Below are 13,864 nucleotides of genomic sequence, written 5' to 3'. Positions count from 1 at the left end.
CTTAATCTTTCAACAGCTGTCTTAGAAAGTAAGATTATCTCCATTTTGTGGGTGAAACCGAAATCTCAAAGGCTGCTTTGGTAAGAGATCACCAGAATTGGGTTCCAGTTCAGGTGCCGCTGGGGCCTTGGGCAAGTCCTGGAATTGCACTAGGATAGTTGTCAGAATACAATATCTGAAAGCTTATGAGAACAGCATAAAGTACCATAGAAATGAAAAGACTGCTTTTTATAATAGGAAACCTTCTTCTCTCATAAAACTTCCCTAGTGGCTCAGATGGTAAAGCATCTGCCTACAATGCAGGAGACCCAGGTTCGATCCCTGGGGCAGGAAGATCCCCTGGAGAAGGAAATGGCTACCCACTCCAGTACTCTTGCCTGGAAAATCCCATGGACAGAGGAGCCTGGTAGGCTCCGTGGGGCTGCAGAGTTGGACACGACTGAGTGACTTCACTTACTTACTTACTTACTTCTTCTCTCATTACTGAAGGGAAGAAAGCACTTCTCTAGCCATTTTCCATTCCCTTTGCCGTAGGTTACATTACCATCAAAACATTTGCTATTCCTTCTTACCCACGCACCATCCTGTGGGAGAATTACGCTGTCACACCCACTGAGGGTTGAGCCCCATGGCTGTCTTGGCCCTTGGACTTGTAAATAACAATGACATGTGCCATTTCCAGGCAGAAATGGAATCTAAATTGCCTGGTTCTACCATCTCTCTTTTCTCTTTGCATGAGATCAACCTGTCCCAGTGAGGGCTGCTACTTCCGCCTTGGTCCCAGAGGGAAAAGGACATGGAGCCCAAGCTCAGCTCACCTGCAGAGAACCAAACAGGAGTCAGAAATAAACCTTCCTCTCTTGTTGGCCTCTAAACTGCTGGTGTTACTTGTTACTGTGGCATAATTTAGCCTGAACTGATACACCCCTTTTTCACCCCTTAAGTATCACCCTCTAGCCCTTTCAGGACACACACAGATACTCTGTACAGAGAGCATCTTTGTAAAGCTGAGAAACAGTGCTCCCCATCATCAGTTGCATTATACTCTCTCCTGCATTGAAGAGGCCAGCCTTCATCAGAGGTTATTACTTTAAATAAGGCATTTAAATAAGGTACTTAGGGTTGACCAACTTGACCCTTATTTTTTTCCCCTTCAAACATTTGTAGAATGTGTCCCATGTCAAAGTATGGACATCTAGAGATTTAAAAAAATCCAAGCCTTGGTCCTGGTCTTTAGACATCTTAAACAGTCTGATGCATTCGGATGCTGTGTATCTAATGCAGGAGACACAAGTTCGACCCCTGGGTCAGAAAGATCCTCTGGGGAAGTAAATGGCAACCCACTCAAGTATTCTTGCCTGGAAAACCCCATGGACAGAAGAGTCTGGCAAGCTATAGTCCATGTGGTCGCAAAGAGTCAGACACAACTGAGCGACTGAACAACAGCAAATCCTAACAGCTATAAAAGAAGGCAATGTCGGTGGTGAAGGAGAGTGCCACTTTGATGGTGTCTGTAGGTGTTCATACAGGTGTCCCCGTTTTGTTGTATGCCATCCTTAAGATGTTCTTTAAGTACTGTTACTTTCTCAGTTAAGCTTATCTTCCTTTTTCCATCTCTTCCTTAGCATGTATTTATTGTGTCATTTAATTGTACTCTGTGCTAGGCTTCCTTATTCTCAGTATGTAGTTTAGTCAGACAGTTGATCCTGACTCACTCGCTGAGTGTGTATGCCCTCTTTTTGACATATGGTGTAAACTCTCTGGGCTTCCCTTGTGGCTCAGCTGGTAAAGAAGCCGCCTGCAATGCGGGAGACCTGGGTTCGATCCCTGGGTTGGGAAGATCCCCTGGAGGAGGAAATGGCTACCCACTCCAGTATTCTTGCCTGGAGGATTCCATGGGCAGAGGAGCCTGCCAGGCCCCAATCCATGGGGTTGCAAACTCTTTAACTTCTTTACCTCAATTTTTCCCCACAACTTAGTTGCTTAACACACTATTAAAACAAAATTATATTCTTAATAAAGGATTGACTCTTTTCTTTGGTTTTTCCCACTCTCAAGTTTTGAGTTCTTCTCACCATGATATATGAAGTGAAGTTCACAGTTGTTAATCCATGTGCTCCTTTTTTTCTTCTTCTTCTTCTTATGGTATCTGATGTGCTTAAGGCTCTGCATGAGAGAACCAGTTTGTCTTGGCTTAGTAACACCTTACCTCAATTTGGAATAATTTCCAGATGACTTGTCATATTTCAGATCACGTGCCTAATAATGTGACTAATGACTAGTCCTGGCTTTGGGTGATGGAGTAAAACCAGAAGCTTCTACAAGTCTGTCTGGCCAGCGGTTGCTAGGTTAAGACAGTGTACAATCCAGTCATCCCCTTGCTTTATGATTGAATTCAACTGTTTTCTATCTTATTACTTCTGGCCATCTCTCCAGTTTGATTTCAAAAGGCATAACAAGGTTAATTTATTATGAAAGTCCCCTCTTGGATCAAGGGCTTTAATTCTTTGTCCAGCATGCACAGAAGGAAGGGATTGTCCACCTCCATCAGATGGGAAGGAACACTCAGGGACCTGCCATAGTTTATCACTAATGGTCTGCTTTTAGGTTGGCTGATAGGTTTATGATTGCTGATTTTATTATTATTTTTCCTGACCAATATGTTAAATATATTCTCTTATATGTAATAAATACTTAACCATTTTAAACACATTTTAAAAAATGTGATATACAGCTAAATCTGTAAAGTGCATCCATCACATTTATTTTGGCAGAACTGAGTCACCTCAGTTATTTTTGCAACTTTAATCTTTTTTAAAACACCTAAGTGCCCTCTTAAGATAGTGCCATCTTTTTTCAACAGGGCAAAACAAATTTTCTATGAAGATACTATTTATAGACCCTTAATTTTCAGACGATCTTCAAGTCAATACCAGCATTTGTATAACTTAAGGTTTACCCAGAGAAATATTTTCTTTTGTTTTGCCATAGAGAAATACCTTTTCTTGGGAAGATATAGAAAGTTAATGTCTGGCTATTGACTATGACTGTCCACTAGTTCCTTCTCTTCTCTGCAGGGAAATCTCGATATTCACACAGAGTTGAAAATGTTAGCTCAGCTCTCAGTCACCTGAACTAAAAGCCCACTCTTGTCTGGCTGCTATGGATGTCAGACAGAATACTACCAGCTCTGGGGTCAGATATTCATAGCTTTGAAGCAGGCTGTGACACGTCTTCATGATTGACCTTAGGCTTCAAAACCTTCTCGAACACCCAGTTTCCTCATGTGTTCAGTGCAGTTGTTAATACCTGTCTTGCTGTTCTGTGTTCAGATTAAATGTCAAGAGATACGTGCACGATGGAAGCCACCATCATTACCAGATCCTCAGTAAGTGAATTCAATTGAGCATGTTTTTCTTGCTGTAGGTGGAATTTCAAGTACATTTTCCTCTAGGAACAATGTTATGAATGGGGTTTGAGTATTGTATTAGAAATATTAACATTATACCTCAGATAAATCATGAGTTAAATAGGCCTCTAAAGACTGGCCAGAGAAGCCAATCTCTCTACATCTGGTCTCTAGTGAAATGCATTTCAAGTGCCACAGAAGAGTTCATTAAACAACTTTCAGAGTGTAATTTATTACCAGATTGAAGACTGTTTAGATAAGCTTTTGCGTTAGACTTGAAATGGAATTTCTTGATAGGTGCTGATGTTTGGGGGACAGACAAAGGAGCCCTCCTTTCTACTTCTGGGAAGTAAACACCTTCTGGAGAACTCAGTTGCTCTTTCCTCTAGTTCAGGTAGGTAGTTCTAGTGTAGACTGGTCAGTCATGGGACCTTGGCCACTGGGGTGGCTACATGGTCCACGCTGACCAGTGTGAGTTTTTCTTCAGAAGTTTTAAGATTATAACTATGGAATAGTCCCTCTTAGTGCCAGAGCTGGGAGTTAATTGGAAGAAGGCAAATTTTGGGAAGGGAGAACAAAGCCAACATGTAGAAGCAAAGATGTCCTTTTGTCCTGGTGGAGTTCACAGTGAAATGGCTCAAAAGCCTAGCCACCCGTGTGGCTTTCATGTTGCTAGCCCTGATGGCTCAGCAGGTAAAGAATCCACCTGCAATGCAGGAGACACAGGAGACATGGGTTTTATCCCTGTATTGGGAAGATCCACTGGAGGAGGAAATGGGCAACTTGCTCCAGTATTCTTGTCTGAAAAATTCCATGGACAGAGGAGCGTGGTGGGCTACAGTCCGTGGGGTTGCAAAGAGTTGGACATGACTGAGTGACTAAGCACAGAGTCAGTCGATCTATCTTACTTTTGCCTCTGCTGCTTCAAGTGCCATGTTACCTGCAAATTAAAGAATACTAATTAATTTGGCTCTTTATATTTGGAATATTTAAGAAGTGTGTCTTTGTCATGGGCAGTTATAATAAATGTCATTGCATAGTAGGGCAGCTGATTTATCACAGCTCTTTTAGAACAACAGTAGTGTTTATTCCCATCTCATAAAAGTAGAACTGTATTAGCACTAATCAAAAGATATGAGTGACTCTGTATGGATGAGAATGACTCTTGAATAGAGGCTTGCTCTAATGCAAATGTCATATAATTTTTTATTTTAAACTATATAAGCAAATGGAAACTTATGATGATTCTAACAGTTATATGTTGCCTCGGACAACTGCCATTTGCTAACTTTTATGCTTAGGAGCACTTTAAGGTAGACAGGTAAGATATTTCTATTTAAGGAGAAATTGGTATTTGGTAAGATTGTCAACTATGTATGCTGTACAACTATGTATGTATGTATGTGTTCCTTATTTGAAAGGGAAGATAGAATGACTTAGTCTCTCTGCTCTTGTGAGTGGGTTAGTGTTTGGGGAACTGAGATGGTATGTGCTGACACTCTTTTGTAAACTGTACTTCCTTTTAGGAAGTATCAGATTTGCTTTCTCAGTAGTGGCATTCTTTATTGTTGGAACACGTCGTAAAGAGCAAAGACTCACATCTGTCGCTTGGGTTCTGATTGCCAACTGGGTTGAACAGCTATAATATTTGTGTATTCTTGATGTGTCAGCAGTCAAAAGGAAAGTTTTCCTTTCTCCTTTGTGGCTGTTATATAACTTAAACACCATTATATCAACAACAACTATTTATTCAGAATCTGCTAGGTCCTGGGGAGACAAGGCCTCTGAAACACTGTCTCTGTCTCCAATGGACTTTTGTCATCTGAGAGAGAAAAGCCAGAGATTTCAAACAGAAGGAAGACACTTAGGCTCTCTAAGTTAGTTTTGAGATGGAGGTATTAAAGAACAAATCTGTAGGCATCTGGAAGAGAGGAGAGTTCCCTGAGGTTTGAACCAGTCAATAGGGGTTCAGGAAAGGAAGAGGTTTGAGAGGATCTGAAAGGTGGTAACTTGTAAGGAGAGTGGGAGAGACAGAGGCCATGGTGTGGGCCCAGGTGTGGAAGTGGTAATGTGCCCCTTGCTTTAGGGGAACAAGAAGTAGGCTGGTGGGATTATTTGGCCAAAGGTTTTTTAAGTGGAAGGTGGGGGCTGAAGAGGTGAAAGCCAGCTTTTGAATTACTAAACATCATGGCTCCTGATGCTGGGAAAGATTGAGGGTAGGAGGAGAAGGGGGAGGCAGAGGATGAGACGGTTAGATAGAGGCAATGGACATGAGTCTGAGCAAACTCTGGGAGATGGTGATGGACAGGGAAGCCTGGTGTGCTGCAGTCCATGGGGTCGCAAAGAGTTGGACACAACTTAGCAACTAAACAACAGCAGTGTCATGGCATTGGGATTGGAGCTAATTGTTTCTTGTTTGAAACCATGGATTGCAAAGTACAAAGATTGTCATTTTAACTTTGGACAACAAAGATATCCTAGAAATAGTGACCCTTTTTCTATTGTGAGAACGTTCTGATAACATTGGTGATTGTGTCCTTATTTCCAAAGCTTAAGGATCATTGTAAACATCTTTCAGGTGCTTTGAGCTATAATCACAGGTGCACTTATTTATGAACCTTCCTTCTTCTTATATGGAGCACCAACTCTATACATTCTCAGCTTAACTGGATCCCAGATAATAGAAACAAACTAGAGTATCTCTCTCTTTTCCTATGTGGGTTACCTTTCCTGTCCTCTTTTATCTGTGTATGGCTGCACAAATGCATACAGTTGCACATTTTATTCTATTTTTTATTTTTTGGCCATGCTTCACGGCATGTGGGATCTTAGTTCGCCCAAAAGGGACTGAACCCATGCCCTGCGCATTGGAAGTGTGAAGTCTTAACCACTGGGCTACCAGGCAAGTCCCCAACTGCACAGTTTAAACTCAAGGTCACGAAGCTTACTGAGTTGCTCATATTCACATAGGTTTTATATATATGTATACACACATATTCACACACACATATATAGTCTTTTCATATAATATAAAAGAGCTACAGTTTTTGATGTAACAGCCAACATATTATCAGTTTGGCCAGTATAATCGACAATAATGGTTTCATAAGCAGAAAATCAATGTGCCTAAAAATCAGTATTAATTTCAATGACTGAAGAAGGTTGCCTGCAATGCACATGTTTTCCTCTTGATCTCTACTGCAAAACTCTACTTGTTTAACTGATTAGAGAGAGGAAGGGTTTATGACACGATGGCATGCTGGACTCTGACAGTTACCACGTGACAATGATGTCCTGGAAGCAGAGAGGATTGGACCTGGCAGCAGGAGCAGCAGTTAGGAGACTCAACTTTAGGGACCCTGGCATGAGGGCATGGATGCCTGAACCAGAATGGAGAAACCAGGACAGATATGAAAGGCATCAAGAAGCTGTCATCGCGGCAGGTGATACTAAATTGTCAGTAGGGAGGGAGGGAGGGAGCACAGATGATTCTAGACTTCAATTTACAATATCTAAGACCATAAAATTAGCTTTATAAGGAATATGAGAGTCAAGAGACATTTATCAGTTTCATCATCTAGGATATAGGCCCAGTTTATGTGAGTCCCTTGGACTGCAAGGAGATCAAACTAGGCAATCCTAAAGGAAATCAGTCCTGAATATTCACTGGAAAGACTGATGCTGAAGCTGAAGCTCCAATACTTTGGCCACCTGATGGGAAGAACTGACTCCTTAGAAAAGACCCTGATGTTGGGAAAGACTGAAGGCGGGAGAAGGGGATGACAGAGGATGAGATGGCTGGATGGCATCACTGACTGGATGGACAGGAGTTTGAGGAAGCTCCAGGAGTTGGTGATGGACAGGGAAGCCTGAGTGCAGTTCATGGGCCCGCAAAGAGTTGGACATGAATGAGCAACTGAACTGAACTGACTGACTGACTGAGCCTGTTGCTAAGGTTAAATGTTAGGTTGTAGGCTTATCTTGTGCCTGCCCTGTTTGGGGCCATAACTTGCTCTTAAAAATGAAAGAATGCTTAGGAATCTGCAGAGAGAGATGAAGCAGTTTACGCAGGGCCACATACCTGATCACTTACTGGCAGAGCTGGGATGAGGACAGGACCTTTGGACTCCGGGTGAAGCATTCTTTCTATTCTTCCATGATGGTTCGCAAAAAAGAGTAGCATTTTAGAAGGAGCCCTAGATCTCCCTTGAGATTTTATCTTTGCCTTAAAAGAGTATTTTAAAGAAATCCTGGCCAATGGAATGACCAGTTTTAAACAAATACAAGGAAGTTAAATTGAGATCTCCTCCAAAGCCAAGAGGGTCTAATTGGTAACTTAAAAAATAAAAAAATTATTCCTCTGTAAAAACTCTGCCCCCACTAGTAATCAACTGGTACTCAGAACCTAGCAGTTCTATGGGCTCCTGTATTTGCCAATTCCAAACTACTTAAAGTTTCTCTTTTCAATCTTTCTATTCCAAAATGGTGTTTAGGGTACAGTGACCAGATAGAATGAATATTTCCAAAATCATGCTTACTTTTTAAAAGTTGTTTTAACTGTGGCATAAATGGAATCATTCCAATTCTAAGCTTTTTTTTTTTTCCTTCCTGCTACTAATTAAATTTCTCTGGTAAAACAAGAACACCATATTCAAGAATTCTAAACCAAAAGCTCCTTGAGGGTTTTTTTTTTTTTTTTTTTTTAACCACTTAAATAAGGGACACTCACACCATGCAAATACCAAAGAACTATTCGAGTTCAAAAATTTTTTGGATATTTTAACTTAACCAGAATTTAAACAGAAAAATTACGGGCCAGTTTGTCCACAATTTTGGAGATTCTGAGTCCCAACTCAGAGGGACAGAAAGCATTGTCTGAGTGCCTAATCTACACGTCACTGTGTCAAATACTCTGCCTGTATTATTATATATAATCTGTCCAGCAAAGTGCTGGATGGCCATTTTATCTCCCTCATTGCAGATAATTAACCCCGCAAGACCAAACAGTGTCAGAGGTTAGACTCAATCTTAGAGGTTAGATCCCAAACAGCTCCGACGCCAGATTCCAAGCTGCCATTCAGGATCGCTGCCTAACTCAATTAACTTTTACTAAGGAACAGAAATTAACATATGTCCACTGATCAAGTTATCTATCATAACAGAATTTATCCTTGTTTTTCTTGACGTTGTGAAAGGCTTAAGTTTTCAAAAAAAAAGAAAAAAAAAGTCTGTAAAAGGCTCCTAAGCCTGACATAAATCAGGAAAGGCAAGTTCCGCCTTAACGGACTGTGAACACGCTTATTGGTTAGGATCGCACGGGCTGACTCATTTCTTTTTTGCTGTGTTAGAGGGCCACACCCTGAATTCCAAAAAAAAAGAAAAAACCCCAAACCTCTGCTGCCCGGCCACACCCGCGGCTTCCCTGCCGGAGCCTCTGCGGGTTAGAGCCGGCGTGCCCGCTCACAGCTGCCCCCCGGAAAGGATCCTCCTGCCGCACGTCTGTCCGCCCGCCCGCCGGGGCGCCGACTGCGAAGCGCCGCGGTCCTCGCACGCCCTCTCCGCAGGCCGCGGGAGAAGGCGGTCCGGGCCGGCGGAGGCGCGCCCGGGAGCCGGGGCAGGGGGTCGGCGCGCCGCCGGCCGCCTTCGCCTCTCCACCGGAGTCCGCGCGGGCAGCGCGCACCCTGAGCGCGCCGTACCCGCGCGCAGACTTGGCGCCCCAGGAAGTTTCTGGAGACTTGGCCTCCAGGGAGGAGAGACCGTAAGTACTGCTCATTCTGGGATGCTTGGCTTCATTAATAGGCTCTCTGGGGGCCTCGTGGTAACACTGTCAGACAGAGAGACCTGGTTAGAAGCTGGGAGAAACAGCTTTCCCTGCCTTGCAGAAAACAGTTGGTACCGCAGGCTTTGCTATTCCCTCTCCTAAGGGACTCTTAGTTTTTACTGGATGCGCTTTGATGATCCAACAGGCAACTGCTATTGATACCTGAGAACTCTAACATGGTAGTTGACTTTAGAAAGTGGGGTCTCAGTAGAGGTAGGTAGGCTGCATCAACAGATGCTCCAAGTGTTGGGGGTGCGTTTGAGAGTCAAGGGGCCAGGGGGTGGTTTCAGTTTGGGTTTATCAGGCTTTCCTAGTGGAGGGTTTTGAGGGAGTGGGGTTGTATTTACAGCTTGGTTGCTCCGTTTTGGGGAAGTACTCCCTTTCTCAAACTCCAGTCCTGGTATAGAAAGATTCTTTAGCCAACTCCTTTGCCTGATTGGGAGCAGCTGGTGAATGAGCTCAGCGCGCAGTGCCAGAGGAACGCACGTGCTCCGGATATTTTGGAATGCGTGTTTACTCCACAGCCGTGCTTTCTGTTTATTGTGGCCAGGTAACTGCTCTTGTGGAATTTGGGGAAATAAAAACGCTGAGAAGAAGGCATGGTACTTGTTTTCCCTCACTGCCCCACCTGTTTGTGTATGCTATGTGTAGACGTTACTTAAGTTGTAATGGGAGCCAGAAGATCTACGATCTCTTGACTCTGTTGAATTGATCACTGTTAAATTTATGTATTAAGAGTGAGCCTCTTTGAAAAGTCTGCTTTTATTTAAAACTGCTTTTTATGTAAAAAGTTATCAGCACGTGCAGAGCGATTTGTATGGTGCAGGCAAATATTTTCTTCTGAGAGGGGTGAGGAGGTAGAGAAGCAGATTATTGCTGTGATTATTGCTGTTTTATTGAGGACGCAGTGTGACAGTTGTCACCACCAGAAACTCTGTACTGAAAAGTCAGGCTGAAGATACCGCAAGAGCATAAAGGATGACAGGAAAATGTAAATGAATTATGAAATTACACCTGTGAATTATAAGGGTATGAATAGTACCTTTACTCTTCATTTTTGAAGATACAAACTAATGCAACAGAGAGAATGAGTTAGGTGCTTAAGCAACTGACTTTTAAAAACTCTGTAAAGGAAATGCTTCTGGAAAGAAATCACTTCTAAGTGGAATAATTAGAGTAGTTTGTTAGAATTTTTAATCAGTTGCCCTTTGAATTCCTAGTTCCACTAATTTTGTTCTCATATGCTCATGGTTAAATTCAGTTGCTTCCAGTTTAACTAATCAAAGGCCTCTGCATGAAAGGTGACATCTTGGGATCCCATTTCTTTTGGAAAACAGACTGATGTTGACAGATATGACCATAAGTCCACTGGGGTAGTTGGAAAAGCACCACCTGCCCCAGGTGGTGAGAATGGGAAAATATTTAATTAACTCTAAGAAGTATAAAATCTAAAGGGATAATTAAATCCAAATTTTGCTTTGAGTTTCACCTGGTAGCTATAACAGACCGAACATTTAATTGAGATGCTTCACACCTGTGGCCTCATTTTCGTTTTTCCCAGTAATGTCGAGAGGTAAGAGGTATTATCAGCTCTGCTTTCTAGATGAAGAAACAACCTCAGCAAGGTTACCTTATCTCCAAATTTTGCAGTCAGTTAATTTAGTTTACAAGGTAACATTTAAAGTTTGTCATTTTCCCCCGTGTGGCCCCAATTGCTCCTAATGTAGTGTTGATTTTTCTGTGTGAAGTAATCCAGAGGAGGTTCTGGGTTCAAAGCAGATTTTCGAAGGGGTTTTAAGCTCCTCATTGCCCCAGTGCCAGAATATCAAGGTTCAAGGAGTAATGCATTTACTTTGGAAGCTTGCCGTTTTCAAGTATTTACTAAGCAAGCCCTTTTCTTCACAAGCCCAATTGATACCCGATGCTGCCTCATGGTTGCTGGTTTGGGGGAACTTTCTCCTACCTTTTTTCCTGAGGCCCTGCTAGTTGAATGTGTGCAGATTTTTCTGTTTCTCACCGAGTATGGCTCGGCCATTCTCTGATTTTAATACCAAGCAACTGAGCTTATGGTCATCCAGCGGTTGAATGTCTAAGTGCTCTCTTGTAGTATTTTATATGCTATGTGAAATGTTTTAAAATTTCTACTAGCATTTAGGTTAGTGCTGAACCTATTTGTTAGCAATGATAGGGTCATGAAAAGCATGCTGTGAATGCTAAAGATTTTTTTGTTGTTGTTGAAGTGGGGTAGGCTCAGCGCGTCTCACCAGGGGTGGCCGGTTCTGAGAGTCTATCTGCTGGATCATCTGTTGGTGATTTCAACCTCACAGAGCCTCTCTGCCAGGCTCCTCTATCCATAGCATTCCCTAGGCAAGCATACTGGAGTGGGTTGCCATTTCCTTCTCCAAGTGATATTCCCAACCCAGAGATTGAATCCATGTCTCCTGCATTTGAGACAAATTCTTTACAGATTGAGCCACCAGGGGATCATCTGTTGGGATGCCACATAGTACAGAACAATGCCACTTTCTTAGAAGACAAAGAACTACATTGTCTGTTCCAGGATGGAATATGTCTCACATGCCACCTCATCATTCTTGGCATCTATTTGACACTGAATACCCACCCACCTTCCCAGGCAAAACAAGGATGCCTTGGCTTCCTCCTCAAACCTCTCTGAACCCCCCAGCTGCTTTAAGTGAATGGAATTCTTGAGGGTGTTGAAAGGACATGCCCATGTGCTGATAAAACCATTTTGGGGTGATCTTGAGAAAATTGTGGACAGGAGGAAGTGTTCCGGTCCACTTTGATTTTTCACAACTGGGGAGATGGCAAGTTATGGAAACTTCAGCTGCAGAGTGTATGTTGCTATTTAGCAGAATAATAAATCACATTTCTGAAAAGATGAATTGGGATCACTTAAAAAAAAAAAGTGGTGGTGATGAGTATGTAGCATCACTCATCTCCAGTAGACCTCATTTCTTTTTCAATCTCTTGGATCTGTGTGTGCTTTGCTTGCTCAGTCATGTCCAGCTCTTTGCGACCCCATGGACTGTAGCCCACGAGGCTTCTCTGTCCATGGATTCTCCAGGCAGGAATATTGGAGTGGGTTGCCGTTCCCTTCTCCAGGGACTCTTTTGACCTAGGGATGGAATCGGAGTCTCTTGTGTCGCCATCATTGGCAGGCAGATTCTTTAGCACCTGCGTCACCTGCTACTTAAAAAGTATACAAGGATGTGGACATGCCATGCTATGGATACAACATGTCTGCTCTGGCAAAACATTTAACAACGTGCTGTGTTTTCTTTACTCAAGATGGACAACTATGGGATGGACAGCAGCGTCAGTAAGTGGGGGTGTGTCTTGTCATACCCAAGGAGGGATTATCAGTAGGGTCACCTCAGACTTGAATAAGGTGCCCACAGTATGCCTTGATGAGGGCATTTGCTACAACTGGACAACAAAACTCACTGGTAGAGACAGAGAATTTAGAACCCAGGAGGTGATAACCCAGTTCTTTGAAGTCCTGTAGATAGTGGTTCAGAATAGGGATTTTGGAGTCTGATCTTGGGCAAGTTATTTGAGTGCTCTTTGCCTCCGTCTCTTCATTCATAAAATGCAGGTGATGCTACTTCCTTCACACGGCTGTTGAAGATGGTAAGGATCAAATCAGATGATTCAACCCAACTGCTTAAAAACAGAGCCTGACTGTAAATCGTGTGTGCCGTTTTAGTCTTTGTTGCTACTGCCTTTTCTCCTGTGGCAATATTGTGCCTGTTTCTGGGTCTGTGTTTAAGTATGTGTCCGGAATGGAGTAATCAGGTTTTCGGAGAGGGCCTATAAACTCTATGAACAATGGTTGAAGATGCTGAGGATGTGTACCATAGTGTAACAGCTTAGAGACAGTAAGCATATACCGAGAAGTGACCAGAGGTGATCACTTCTGAATTCTGAGATACTTTATCCAGTCTAAATGTTTTCTTTTAAGGAACTGTAGCTTGGTATAAAAGAGGTCTCCATTAAACTAGGATTTAGTGGGATTCTTTTCTGGCTATCACTGCAATCTTTAACCAGGCCATTAACTTAACACAGTGGCTTTCCATGGCATGTGAGTTACCCCTCAGGAGATGTTTGGTCCTAGTTTTGATGGACACAGCTAGGGTGGGAAGAGTGCTGCTGGTATTTAGCAGGTAGCGACCAGGGATGCTGCTGACATCCTGCAATGCACAGGACGACCCCAAACTGACAGTTATCCTTTTCAAATGTTGATAGTGCCAACATTTGAGAAACCCTGGCTTACCTCTTCAATATATGTGTTTCTCTTTGTGAAATCTGAGTACTGATCTTGGCTTTAGCAACGTCACAAAGTAGCTTGAAGAGTATATTTATGAAAGGGCCTTTGAGAGTTATGTATTCTGAAATCTGCAGATGTGTATAGCATATACATTTTATCAGTAGCGACACAGTGAAGTATCACTTGCTCCATTGCGGGGAGAGAGATATTATGGTGGTTTGAGAATCTGATAAGTCTGTGCTTGAGTCTCAGCCTTTCCAGTTTAACTGGCTGTGTGATTTGGGGCAGGTTTCTTTAGCATATCCCTAAAATCAGTTGAAAGTTAATGCTTTGACTTACGAGT

General features: G+C 42.7%; 1 protein-coding gene and 1 long non-coding RNA gene across 19 annotated transcripts in view; one reads left to right on the top strand and one right to left on the bottom strand.

Annotated features, from left to right (window-relative positions):
• SGMS1 (sphingomyelin synthase 1) overlaps positions 1 to 13,864 on the top strand; it is a 317,203-nt gene that overhangs the window by 202,159 nt on the left and 101,180 nt on the right. The window contains exons 6-7 of one of the 17 annotated variants that reach the window (XM_070470584.1): positions 17 to 80; positions 3,333 to 3,388. The exons of 14 other annotated variants lie outside the window; for them this stretch is intronic. The gene's annotated coding sequence lies outside the window, so the exon portion shown is untranslated. Of the gene's footprint in view, positions 1 to 16; positions 81 to 3,332; positions 3,389 to 9,078; positions 9,168 to 13,864 lie in introns of those variants that run through there. 2 more of the 17 variants (XM_070470583.1, XM_070470589.1) reach the window with 2 other exon arrangements.
• Positions 3,613 to 8,934, bottom strand: LOC139036025 (uncharacterized). Of its 2 annotated transcripts, none has more exons than XR_011488710.1 (3): positions 8,802 to 8,934; positions 7,491 to 7,560; positions 3,613 to 4,349 (listed from the first exon to the last, which is right to left on the bottom strand). It is a non-coding gene; the product is annotated as an uncharacterized lncRNA (long non-coding RNA). The 2 variants fall into 2 exon arrangements; XR_011488709.1 differs by having other exon boundaries at positions 7,491 to 7,555.

The sequence above is a fragment of the Odocoileus virginianus genome, chromosome 7 (genome assembly GCF_023699985.2).
Source record: "Odocoileus virginianus isolate 20LAN1187 ecotype Illinois chromosome 7, Ovbor_1.2, whole genome shotgun sequence".
NCBI classification, from domain to species: domain Eukaryota; kingdom Metazoa; phylum Chordata; class Mammalia; order Artiodactyla; family Cervidae; genus Odocoileus; species Odocoileus virginianus.
Note: the sequence above shows the minus strand (reverse complement) of the source record. Positions and strands in the feature narration are given on the sequence as shown.